At 37.8% G+C, this 13,700-nt stretch overlaps 1 long non-coding RNA gene across 1 annotated transcript; it reads left to right on the forward strand.

Annotated features, from left to right (window-relative positions):
* Nucleotides 1-1,510: 1,510 nt before the first annotated feature.
* LOC117242959 lies at nucleotides 1,511-3,038 on the forward strand. The gene is made up of 4 exons (XR_004495368.1): nucleotides 1,511-1,679; nucleotides 2,146-2,211; nucleotides 2,508-2,575; nucleotides 2,822-3,038. It is a non-coding gene; the product is annotated as an uncharacterized LOC117242959 (long non-coding RNA).
* Nucleotides 3,039-13,700: the final 10,662 nt, after the last annotated feature.

A 13,700-nucleotide genomic window follows, 5' to 3' on the forward strand; every position in this document is an offset into this window, starting at 1 on the left:
GCATGTTCTAATATTAAGTCACGTTCGTTTATTTCATTTCGGTTAGAATTTAAAATATGAGTCAAAATTCACTTTTTTCCGTACAAGAATGTGTGAAATTTTACGTGCAAGAAGACACTTCGCGACAGGCAGATTTTTGAATCAAAGCAATAATTTTGAACACTGCTTCTGCACTTTCGAGTATATGCTTTGATAAAGAGATCACCTGAGATTATTTCTTTCTTAGTAATATATTTAGAGTCAATTATTGCACTTGATCGAGTCTCGACGATGTATTGGTGTATCGTGTACACTTTCTACTTTGATGATTCATAATAATATTTTACCAATTTTCATAACTTAATTATAAGCATATACCATTATTCAATAATTAATTATTAAATATATAAATCTAATATATTCTTACACGCACAAGTTTGTTTTACTTTCAAATATAAGATCATGTTACAGTAATAAAAATTTTAGAATTTATACATCAATTAATAGCAAAATAAATAATGATAATAAATTATTTTCAATTAAAGAAATTTCTCTTTTCATGATAGTTTCGCTATTAATTCTCAAAGACCATTGTAAATTGCTAACATTTTTGTCACATTTTTCTATTTATTACAATGTTTGAATCATTGAAAAATAGTTATTAATAATTGTATGAATAATTAAGTAATATACCGTAATGATATTCTTACTAAACAATATTTTGTTTAATAGTAGCAGCTATACTCATGTAATATAAAAACTTTTCATTAAGAACATAATCTTATCCGTAATTGTTACTGAACATTGTTTTAAATATGTTCTCTATTTCTCAATTTCATCAATTTCACTATTTGAACACGATAAATTTGCGCGCGCTCGTGCCTACGAAAATCGAGCGTTTCTATTGGCGGAATATATTCCGAAATCAAATAGAACGTGCCTATTGGCGCAGAATATTGCCAAGTGACATTGAGCGTTCCTATTGGCGCAATATATTGTGACGTCATATCGAGCGCTCCTATTGGCTGGAGAGTCGTAGTATCAACCGGGCCGAGCGGTGACATGAAAGTCGTGCTGCGTAAATTCGTCTCGTCGAGCGTTATCGTGTTTTTAGTACCTTTATTTCGACTTTATCAACGATTCTGCACTTCTATCTGGTTAATTCAAATAGTAAGTTCGTATTTAATCGTTTATTGATTATAATTTTAGTAAAATTGTATTGTATCGCGAAATTTTTCTTTTACTTTTGTCATTAACGGCGTATTTGACAATTTGCAGTTACTGATCGTTTTTATTACTGACCTTTGAGGTAGAATTTGGTTTCTATTTTTACTTTATTTCACAATAATTGCTTTATTATTGATTTTTTGTACATTTATCCTTAACTGTATTTCTGATAGGGTTAGGTTAAAATTATCGATAATTCACATTACCGGCTTTTACTACAATTTGTTCTGTTATTGCAAATTGTTGGTTTTGTCGTACATTTATTTGAAATTGTTGGTTTTCTTTTGTGTAGATTATTGGCTGGACACGCGACTGAAAACACTGAAAGAATACACATCACAGACGCCACAAACGATCGACAATCGATAATTCGAACTGAAACAAGATGAACGTCATAGATGATTATTAATAAATCGAATCGTTGATTTTTTATGCCGATTTAGCAATGATTGACGTATTATAACAAAGCAGAGGTACGTACACGACTATTTTCTCTTTTTATTGGATCGATAGTAATCGATATTTGCTAAATAATTGCTATACAGCTTCCGATTGGCATATAATAACATTATTTTATAAATAGTTGCATAATTTGTTGAAAATATCAAGATGAAACAAAAAGAGGTTAAAGAAATCACATTTGAAACTGTTCACATATAAAAATGTTTCGGGTATATAGATTATCGTTAATAATCGGATATACTGTTAATGAATTAATGTTTTTATATTAATATATAGCAAATTATACAAATCATTTAATTGTTATTAAAAAACAATCTATTTGTATAGTAATTAGATTTTAACACAATTTCAATTTTTATTGTTATTAATATTTCAAGTTTGAATAGAGTTTTATTTTTCATTACCTTAGACTTTTTTTTAACAATGAACGATATATTTTTAAGAACAAATTATAATATTTCATATGTTTTGTTTCAGTTTTTCATAATTTCTACTATTTCCTGTGCTTTGGGAAGGACGCAGTGATGCTTCAAAACTAAGCATGTAAGAATCTTTGCATATTGTACACCAATTAATTTTATTCCTTGTATTTTGCTATAATTACTCACAATAAAAAAACAAGTCTGATTTTATACTTCAATATCAGAATTTCAGTTGTTACAGTAATTAAAGTTCACTAATTATTTAACTTTCCTATTGTTATTAAAGCTTAAGGTTTTCATAGAATACCATATTACGTTATTTAACATTTTTTGTTGAATCATTACTTAAGTTTCAAAATAAATTATTCACGCATGTATTATTTATATATCTATAAGAAGACATATGTTTTGTTAAAGGTTTATCACTCCTTCCTCTTCCTCCTGCTTCCTGAAAAGGACCTAGTGGTGTTTCAAAAGTCCAGAATGTAAGTAATATGTAAATTATTTAATTCTATCGCTATATATTTCAATTTGCTACTCCTAATTTGAATATTGTCATTAAAATTTTAATAGAGATTAATAGACATTAATCCTCCACTGCTTTAAATTTTCCAATTAATTAACGTCATATTATATTATAATATAATATAAGCAAATATAATATAATATGAGTAATAATATAAAATATGATATAATATGAGCAAATTATAATATTCCATGCATTGTTACAGTTTTTTCCATGATGGGATTGCATGACTCCTCCTTGATAACGGTCTTCACGACGACTTTCCCTGGGCTACCATAGCATCGATGACTACGTTCCTCGCATCTTATCGTGAGTCGCATGCATTTTTGTCCCTCCGGTCACTCAATCATGTCGTAGGACGAAAGGTCCGAATCGACACGGGTGACTGGTTGTATTACGTAGAATTTTTTGCGAGCATAGTGACCGCGGGTATTTTTTATACCCGTGAGTAGTAACATTCTTTTTTTAAATTTATTAGTTTAGGATAGGTCTTCTTGCATATCGCGTTTTTGTTTCTGTTAATTATATGATATACTGAACAATTTTATATTAACAATATTAATAATACTACTAACTGATAAAAACGATATTATATTAATAATTAGTTTAAATATTTGTGATTGAAGATATACATGTATGTTCACTGTGATCACTTTTAAAGTTGGAGTGTATTAAAAATGTATATCTAGAGAGAGTTGCAATGATTTAATTAAATATTTCGTAGTGATGAAGTCGGATTACATATTTAATAATAACGATAATAAGTCATTTTTTATTTTACCTGGCACTATTACGATGGATTTAATTGTTTGCCATTCATTTTTTAATTTGAGTATTAATTTAAAATATACATATAGGAGTAGTAAAGTTCAGTCCTGCCGTACAAATATGCATGGAATTTCATGGGCAAGAAGAAATTTCGCGACAGGCAAATTTTGGAATCAAAGCAGCAAGTTTTGAACATTGTTTTTGTACTTTCGAAAATGTGCTTTGACGAAGGAATTGCCTGAGGTTGTTTGTAATAATATCTAACTTTGAGTCAGTTATTAAATAAATTTCTTATTCATTGTCAATTTGTCTCTTTTGTAGTGAAATTTCAATAGTTCGTAGAATCAATTATTTGAATGAATCATTATATTGCATTGATCTTATTTATGCTGTTTTTTTATAAATAAATTCAATATTAGTATTTCGGTAAATTATAAAATTAATAACCTAGACTATACAGTGATAGTAATAGAGATAAAGTTTGAAAATGCAAAATAAAGAAAGATTAGTCCGTTAGATACAAATTAGATGCACTAATACGTTTTTTAGTTAGGATTTTCAGGTTTAACCCCTTCCGTATTCAATGCCAGGATCTCACTCACGTGCTCAGGTGCTACTTGGGTGAGAGAAAGGCAATGAGTACGATGACCATTGATTTTATAATAATTTGTAAGCGACTGACGATGAGTTAGCGTATCGTGCACGACGTACTTTCCACATAGTGTGTGTGGTTAGGCTGTGGAATTGCGTCGTTCAGTATTTATTCCATTTACTACAAATATAAATAATAAAAAATAAATTCAAAAAAATATCATTTCAATCACAAACTGTAAAAACAAAGATTCGTTATCGAATACAGGGAATCAGAGATACTAGGGTCATTAATTTTATTGTTAAATTATAATACATGGTACCACATATCGTACCATCTACAATTTCTTTGAAAAATAAATACACTCTCTGAATTATGAATATTTGCAATTAAAATTGAGATTAACTTTTATCGCATTTTACGCAATGGTCGCTAGCATTCGTCAGTCGATTTCAGGAAAATGGTACGTACCTTAGAGTATGCATGCTGTGTGTTAAGCTCGGGTGTCGGAGGCGTCCCGGGACGTCCTCTCTAGTGTAGGACCTTTGCGCCCGAGCGTTTGCGTGAGAACCGTGGAGCGAGTGTGTTGGTGTGCCCGTTTTGCCATTTTTAAATATAGCGCTAGGTAGGATAGGTAGTATACTTTCTGGTGTGTCTGTTAATTATAAGTAGGTAGGGCCGGGCAGGTTGGCACAGTCTCTGGTCGGGTAGGCGCGTTTTCGTGTGACCAACCTGTTTCTGGAAATCTGATTTGAAAAATCGACGGTGAAACTGGCACGGGTAGAGCATGCTCTCGTCTCTGGTTTTGCCTATCGATTTTTCGAATTTCGCGGTCGCGGTCGCGAATGGGTCGAAACGAACGTTTATTGCTCGAGCACGCACATGCGAGTGAGCAACGATCACTGCCGTGATTGTTGGTCAGTCCATATGCACTTCAATCAGCTTCAGCGGTTTATATTTTTATTTTACCTTTATAAGTTTCTTTTTTGTTTGCGATTTAGAAGTCTCGAGCTTAGATTTAAGTTTCAGCGGGCATTGCGCCCGAAGAAAGAAGAGGCTATAAGCCGAAGAGGCCCGGCAAACTGCCACTCAAGAGGGCAACTACTAATGGCTCCCCATCCTCTGGGTCATCCAGAGCATGGGAAGTCATTATTGTTACTACTTTGTCACTATGCTCGCTTTCAGTATTTGTAGTCGTAGTAGTAGTAGTAGTAGTAGTAGTCTTTGCTTTTTTGGCCGATGTATATATCGGTCCATCGTCCCATTGGGCAAATCGCGATTTTTCTTATTAGTGTCGCGATAAATTAATTACGGGTTGTATTAGAGTTGCGAAATAATATCGCGGCTTTTCATTAGTGTGGCGAGAAAATGATTACGGTTTGAATTAGAGTTGCGATAAAATGATAATCGCGTTTGCTTTAGAGTTGCGAATTACGATATCGCGATTGTCTTTTGCAATTTTTAAAATTTATCCTGTTTTCTTTTGTTTAAAATTAGATTATGAAAATGTTAGTTTTCAATTAATTTTATAGTATTGCAAGTTGTAATATCAGAATATTTAAAGTAGCTTTTTCATATTGTGCATTGTAATTTTCATTAAATTCACTACAAGAATTAGCGTTGCGATAAAGAATGATCGCGTTTTGTTAAGTAGTGTTGCGTTTACAAAATGCCCAAAACCCCCGACTGCATTGGTCGGACACTGTTCCTGGATCACACGATACAGCTACAAGAGCTGTGCAAGTGTGATCGTTCATCGGCAACCTCCTAAATGGTTGCACTGCGATATGTCAACACCCACTCGCGATTTTTCTTATTAGTGTTGCGATAAATTAATTACGGGTTGTATTAGAGTTGCGAAATAATATCGCGGCTTTTCATTAGTGTGGCGAGAAAATGATTACGGTTTGAATTAGAGTTGCGATAAAATGATAATCGCGTTTGCTTTAGAGTTGCGAATTACGATATCGCGATTGTCTTTTGCAATTTTTAAAATTTATCCTGTTTTCTTTTGTTTAAAATTAGATTATGAAAATGTTAGTTTTCAATTAATTTTATAGTATTGCAAGTTGTAATATCAGAATATTTAAAGTAGCTTTTTCATATAGTGCATTGTAATTTTCATTAAATTCACTACAAGAATTAGCGTTGCGATAAAGAATGATCGCGTTTTGTTAAGTAGTGTTGCGTTTACAAAATGCCCAAAACCCCCGACTGCATTGGTCGGACACTGTTCCTGGATCACACGATACAGCTACAAGAGCTGTGCAAGTGTGATCGTTCATCGGCAACCTCCTAAATGGTTGCACTGCGATATGTCAACACCCACTCGCGATTTTTCTTATTAGTGTTGCGATAAATTAATTACGGGTTGTATTAGAGTTGCGAAATAATATCGCGGCTTTTCATTAGTGTGGCGAGAAAATGATTACGGTTTGAATTAGAGTTGCGATAAAATGATAATCGCGTTTGCTTTAGAGTTGCGAATTACGATATCGCGATTGTCTTTTGCAATTTTTAAAATTTATCCTGTTTTCTTTTGTTTAAAATTAGATTATGAAAATGTTAGTTTTCAATTAATTTTATAGTATTGCAAGTTGTAATATCAGAATATTTAAAGTAGCTTTTTCATATTGTGCATTGTAATTTTCATTAAATTCACTACAAGAATTAGCGTTGCGATAAAGAATGATCGCGTTTTGTTAAGTAGTGTTGCGTTTACAAAATGCCCAAAACCCCCGACTGCATTGGTCGGACACTGTTCCTGGATCACACGATACAGCTGCAAGAGCTGTGCAAGTGTGATCGTTCATCGGCAACCTCTTAAATGGTTGCAATTCGATCTCTCGCTATTAGTGTTGCGTATTGCTTAAATACGAGTGCGTAGATTAATATTTATTAGCGTTGTGTATCAAATTTCGGGAATATTCAGACTTTTTTTTTATAATGGTAGATTAATTGATATTGCAGATATAACGAAGCACTCGTCGCGTTTTATTTTGAGAACTTTCTGCTTCATAAATATTAGTAGTAAATTTGCGTTGCGAAACAAGAATATTTCGTTCCACTCACGGTTTCTTGATCGGGTTTATAAAAAGAGTGGAAGACGATCGAATTTCAGTAGCCTTTAAATTTGAATTGCTATTTGAATAAAGCATTTATACAATACGCACATCAGATTTTTCGAACTGGGTAGTATTGTATAAAGTAGGCCCAGATCTTGTATTATATTTTTTCTATCGTACAAAATAAAGCCTTGCAATGATTTGCTTGTGCAGTGTGCAGAGAGATGCGTTAGCAATTATCGGTATGAAGAACGTCAAATCGTTGGGAACGAATTGGCGTGTGCACGTATTCAACGTGCTCCAACATTTGGCATCTCTTCGAAACGTGCGCAAACAATCGCGCTGGCCAGAAAACACGTTGGCTCTGTGTGTATACACATGATTGTGCATGCGCTAATTCGCGCTCGGGCAATCCTTCCCAAGCTTTTTCGCCCTTTCAAAAGCGGCTCGTTATGGAATATTAATTGTCCGGCTTTATCGTAACAGCGGAACAGCATTATCCTCGGTGTACCATCGTTTCGTAATTTCGCGGCGATTGCACTGCTGTTCCGCGATGTTTTCCAAATCAAAAGCATCGTAGAATAGACCGTTGTTTCCCTATTTCGGAAAAGCTTTTTTTGCGCTGCGTTCGATGCATTGCTTTCATCTTTCTTTTTTTTTTCTTTTTTACCGATTTTTCAACCTTTGGCTAATCACCTTGTAAAATTCGTATCGTAAAGCACATTTCGCTGCTTCTATGTTACGATATATACTAATTCGTGTTCACATATATTGATTTCTGTATTAATTGGTATTATCTGCTGATATAGTAATCAGTCACCGTTATGAATTCATTATACTTTGGGTAGAAGTCTTTCCTGCAATTTGAATTTTCTTTTCTGACGAATAGTTGTATTCAACGACATATGTGACGGTGAATCTTGAACATTTCTAACATTTCTAATCATAGTTCGCTGTCTCGAATAATTATGCACTTTTAGCGCCGTAATCCACGCCAGTCTTAAACTTTTCGGCTACGCTCGTTTGTTATCAGCCATTCAAAGTTCTTCAATATCGATGACTTTCGACAGGGAATGCTTGTTCAAGATAAAATTGCTCATCCTCGAAATGATCGACCAACGAAGAAAATAATTGAAAAGTCGTGCGCCACGCTGGTGGTTTGGTTCGTTTGAAAATTTCATACGATTTCCTGAACAGAGGTATAGAATTTACGATTAACGAGTGTTAAATAATTCGGCTATTGTAAAGTTTAAAGACAAAGCAACCCGAGTGAGCGGCCGTTGAGAGGCGATCGAAAATTCGAATAAGCCCGACAATTCGGATTATTTCACGCGAGATGTATAATTGAGAGGTATTTGCGGTTTTATCATAACAGTTTTCCGTTGCGATCCGAATCGATTCGGTGCGTTGCAAGGAGGAAATAGATGCAGAACGAAACACATCGAGTTTATACTATATCTGCACTATCAGCGTGTGTACACGAACAGAGAAATTAAACGAATCCCGATTTAAAGTGCTGCAAACCGAACTAGGCGAAACATGGATCGGCACGGATCGAATTATCGTGATTCTAGGCCGCTCGTGTGTTTCAAAACGAGCAGGCCTGTTCGCGGAATTATCCCTGGCGAGTGTCGTGTCTATTTGCCTAGAAATTAACTCTGATGTCCGATAAAGACGACGAGAAAACATAGAAGGAAAGAAAGGGTGAAGAAGAAAGGAGGTACGTTGGAACGAGTTTCGTCTTACAAAGGTGAACGGCTCGCTTGAGGGGCGCTTTAACGTTGCGTCTGGGTTTTAAGTCTGCTCGGAACAGCGGAAAATCGGAGGCAGCTAGCAAAATTTCGTGTCGTTCCCGCGCCGGCAAACATTCAAACGTCTAACCTGTAGATAAATTCGCCGCCAAGCACGGGGGTTAAAACGCGCAGCGACACTGGCACCCTCGCATGCTTTTCGAGATGTGTGCGCGTGCATACCTGGCTAAAGAAGGTGAGAGAGGACTAGCCAACTGCAGGGAGTAGTCAGGGGCAGCTTCCACGATGGAACGGGACAGTGGTAGGACAGGCAGAAGGGAGCAAGAATGGAAAAGTGGAAGGGATGAGAGCTATCGCGAATGGCGCACCCTCGTACAAAAGACCCTTAGTGCGCGGAGCGCGCGATACTTCAGTTTACTAATGAACCCAGCTGGGGGTGTACCACTGGAGAAGCACTTTTACTTCTGTCGTTCTGTCTACCGTCAGACAGACAGACAGACAGACAGACAGACAGTTCACAATGGCCGTTCTCGGCTGACTCCGTCATGGATTCTTTGGCGCACGGGAAACGGGGAAAGTCGCCGCTGTTAGCGTTAAGGAAAGGGTGCTGAACGAGACGGCAGGAATTTTCACTGATTCGATGATGCGCCTTTCGAGCCGAAGGTCGCTGATCTCAATCGAAATAGTGAAATTCCAGAAAGAACCGAGTACGACCTTTTTAATAGCTGAGGGCCATCGATGCCGAGGATTGAATAGGGTAACACGATGACGATTCTTTTGGTTACCTCTTTTTTTTCCGAGTCCAATTAATTATCGCTAGCATAAGGGATTTGTAGTTGCTTCTCTGTAATAACTGCTTCTCTTCGAGAAGTATCTGCAGACTATCTTCTTTCAGACTCTAGAGGGTAGCTGTCGAACTGTTAATGGATTTGTTTAGAGAATCGATTCGTAAAATTTGGGGGTTCAGTATCCTTTTGCGGAAAATCTGTAACTCACAATTCAGTTGAGAATGAATATCTAGCAACGCTTCGTGCAAAATGTGAAACTCCTTCGAAATAGTATCATTGTATAATACATGATTAAAAGTTTCTCTTTGGCAATAATTTCAAAAAAAAAAGAAAAAAGAAACTGCCCGACCATGCTGCTAATATTGGCATTCTGTGCACTTTCCGTTCAAAGGTAACGAAAAGCAGAAAGAAGTTCTACGATCGAACGAAACTTGGTTGGAAGAACAAAAAATGGTCGTATAATTCTGTTCCACGGCTCTTACGTTTGCATGAAAGAAAGCGGGACGGTTCCATGCACCAGCAGAATTTATGAAAGTGGATTTAACACCCCTTTAAACAAAGCCGGACCCGTAGCGATGATTTTTCCTCGCGTACCAGCGCACGAATAAAATTTTTTTGAATTTCAAATAAGTCCATGGAATTGTAAAATATAAACCGCAGGCCTTGATCCAGCGATCAATGCAACGGAATGCGAGGATAGACGAGGACAAATACGAAATGTTTTGTACGTTGTTTGTTCGTCGCGATACAACCGTGAGATTCCTGCAAAAATTTTCATTTTGGAAAAACGAAATGCAAATTTACGTATAATTTTCATCGAGAATCCGGGGGACAACCAGCAGAAGGGTTAGGTTGCAGTTGATGAATTTTCCACGGCGTAGGAGCACGTATAAATTGCTCTTATTGCTTCCATAAATTTCCTTTGTATAAGAGAGAATGAGACGCGCTCATCAAGTTTCGACTAAATTCATGGAAATTGCGAACGAGAATAGGGAAAGGGGAGAACGAGAGAGAGAGAGAGAGAGAGGGAGGGAGAGAGAGAGAGGGAGAGAGGGAGAGAGCGAGAGAGGATGGAGAAACACTCCTTAGGAGTTTCGCGTTGGCTCGTTGAAAAACGAATAGCTGAGCGAATGGCGTTTATTACTTGCATTTCTGCGAGTCATTATCTTGAAATATGTAGGTGTCGAACGTACGGAAAGAAAGGAAAGATGATCGTAACGATTAATTATCCGAATACGCTGGATGGAAGAATTTTTTCGCGATGGAATTTTTGATCGTCGCCGTGGACGGTGACGGGGGGGGTGAAGGGACTAGAAACAAGCATTAAAAGCCCCTAGAAAACTGGAAACATATTAACTTGGCCCTTCCATGGAAGAGAATTGTCAGGAGTCGAGCGTAAAAATTGAAACTGCCTTGGCATCAAAGGCAATTCTTGCATTTCATTTGCGAAAGTTTTCATACAGAAGCGCGAGATGCGTCTAACGAGATCATAAGGATGAGAAGTAGAGAGCGCGAGATAGAAAGAGGAAGGGAGTAAGAGCGTAACGCGTACAGATGAGATCGCTTTGTTACTGTCAACTCGGAGACAGCGACGGGTGAAATAAAAAATGTCGAAGTAACGAGGGAAGCGTTCATATAATCGTTGGGCTAGTTGACTGAAAAGCAACCACACGGTTCCTCGCTACCGTTTAATTGCTCGCACTTTTCCACTCCGGCTTTGCCCGTGAAAAACTACGGGACATAGAAGTTACGAGCGTATAGACCGGCTCGCTACATCGGCGAGTATTTTATACGAATGAGAAATCCCCTCCTCCCGGCGACCTCATTCATTATATCGCAGCAGGAATTTTCGACCGACAAATCTTCCGGGCCACGCGAAATTTTTAACTACCACCGTTGCTGTCTCGTCGAGCATAGGTCACTCTCAAACTTTCTAATTACGTTTCACTTTTTCCCCTCCAATGATTCTGACGTTCTCTACCACGTTCATCGCCCCTATCTCAACTGCAGAAAAACTGACGTCTATTCTATATATCTATTGAAAAAAGAGGCAGTTAATGCGTTTACCTCTTTAGATACGAAGCGTATTGACTATTCGATTTAAGAATTATCAACGGATCCCTTCGAGATACTACCCCATACAAGATGCGCGCACATACCCGCAGGAGCTGGACGTAAAGGCGAACCACCGTCCTAATTGTGCACAGGACGATCATGTTTCACAGTACACAGGGGTATTGGCTCTCGATGTCGCGCGGTTTCCTTGTGCCGGTATGCACAGGTACAGGGCGTTATGAAACCTATGTGCTATTAATAGTAACGGAAATGAAATGCATTCGACTCGAAGATTGATGCGTACTTGAGACGCTCCGCTTGCGAGGACGAGCAAGTTTTTGAATAAAGATCGAACAGGATGCTCGGAAAATGCGAATTCGAAGACCGTTATGTATACCTGTTGGTGAATCTGAGTGGTAACTAGAGATGTATGCATATGATGCTCGTTTGCGAGAGTGAGTCCTCTCACGGGACGAACAGCGCATGGCGAACGATGGTTTAGAAGGAGCGTTTTTAGCGTCGGTACAAAGAAAAAGTTTTGAGCGAAAGCAAAGAAATTTCAGCAAGCGAACTGTATACGTACGTGTATGGGGGTGTCATGTTGTTTAATATGTATGTTGTTAATCTATTTCTTTAGCATAAATAAATTGTAAGGCATACCTATTACACAGAGATTTTTTTATGTTACCTATATCAATATATCGTGCATGTATTGTTAAATATTAAATGAGTTTAGCAACGGATGGAAATAACAAACTTGCAATACGTCGCAGTGCAATGCACGGTTTCATACGCCTTTCAGGAAAAACGACAAACAGCTCGCCGAGATCGACCTTGTATAATTCAATATTCGACCGTGCAGCTGCGTTGTTAAATTACTGGGAAGGTGAAAGAACAGGCAATTCACTGGGACGACAGATAGGCGAATAATTTAACAGATCTCCAACGGAATTAGCATTCTCACTGCCGATCGTATTAATCCGACATCGATCCAACCAGACGCGCACATCACGCGCATCCTCTATATTGAGATATCTGTATTACCTTGGTCGCTTTCGTGGGAAACGTTTATCTAGAGCATGCAGAGATTCTCAGTTGCGAGAATTATTACAGAAAATTAGAAACGCGCCATTCCGTAAACCATAGAAAGCTTGAAGCCTTAAGTACCGCATCTTTCTTCGATCTATACCTGTTGAACAAACTTTCACGAAATATTGAATTGTTTCGAGGAGCTTGAAATATAATTTAATATTTGTATCAGTGAAAGACACCGCTGTTCCATTATTATTACATATAGTTCCATAAAAGTGACTACAATTATTTTCCGACATAACATTAAAGATAAAATACGCGGATCTCGTGACACTTTTTATTGTCAACAAAGAGAGGGAGGGTGTCATAGTGAGCGGAGAGAATTCGGTGGACCGTCGAACGGCATCAGATAATTCCGACGGGATGGAGCAGGTGTTAACGACGTAGCGTGTTTAGCGCAGCACCATATTTTCGCCGCTTATCCCGTCGCTGTTTCGCCCAGGGGAGAAAAAAAGCCCACAGAGAGACCCTCGACGAGCGTATACTAGCGGGGGGAACCGTTCGCCTATTTTCGGTCGGCGAGCAAGCCCAAACACGCGTGTCCTGCGTGTGTACCGCCATAAATATATCCGTACGCGCGCAAGGACCTACTATTGGAGTACGCAGCCCTTGCTATAAGCATAAGCGTAAACTTCGTTAACGAGAAACTAATTCTCCTCTCGCGCACTACCGTAAGAAAGTTTCGCAATTTAGGGAGGCTGAGGGGCTAGAGACTACGACGAGGTCGGGGACAGTCGAAGGAGTGGGAGGGGGGGCTGAATTACGATGCGAATTAACACGATGCTCAAGGTCGTTGATGTAGTTTACCACGACGGTACTGCCATTTTCGTTTTCTCGCAGACGCAACTCGAGAATCGGAAACCGGAGAGACGATGGACAAACAAGGAGAACGAGCCATTTTTTTCGCGCCACGGCACGAAACGACGGCATCGCGACGAAATTGACATTCGGATAAACGGATTTCAAAGTAATT

The sequence above is a fragment of the Bombus vosnesenskii genome, unplaced genomic scaffold (genome assembly GCF_011952255.1).
Source record: "Bombus vosnesenskii isolate JDL3184/JDL3185 unplaced genomic scaffold, Bvos_JDL3184-5_v1.1 scf7180000016281, whole genome shotgun sequence".
NCBI classification, from domain to species: Eukaryota; Metazoa; Arthropoda; class Insecta; order Hymenoptera; family Apidae; genus Bombus; species Bombus vosnesenskii.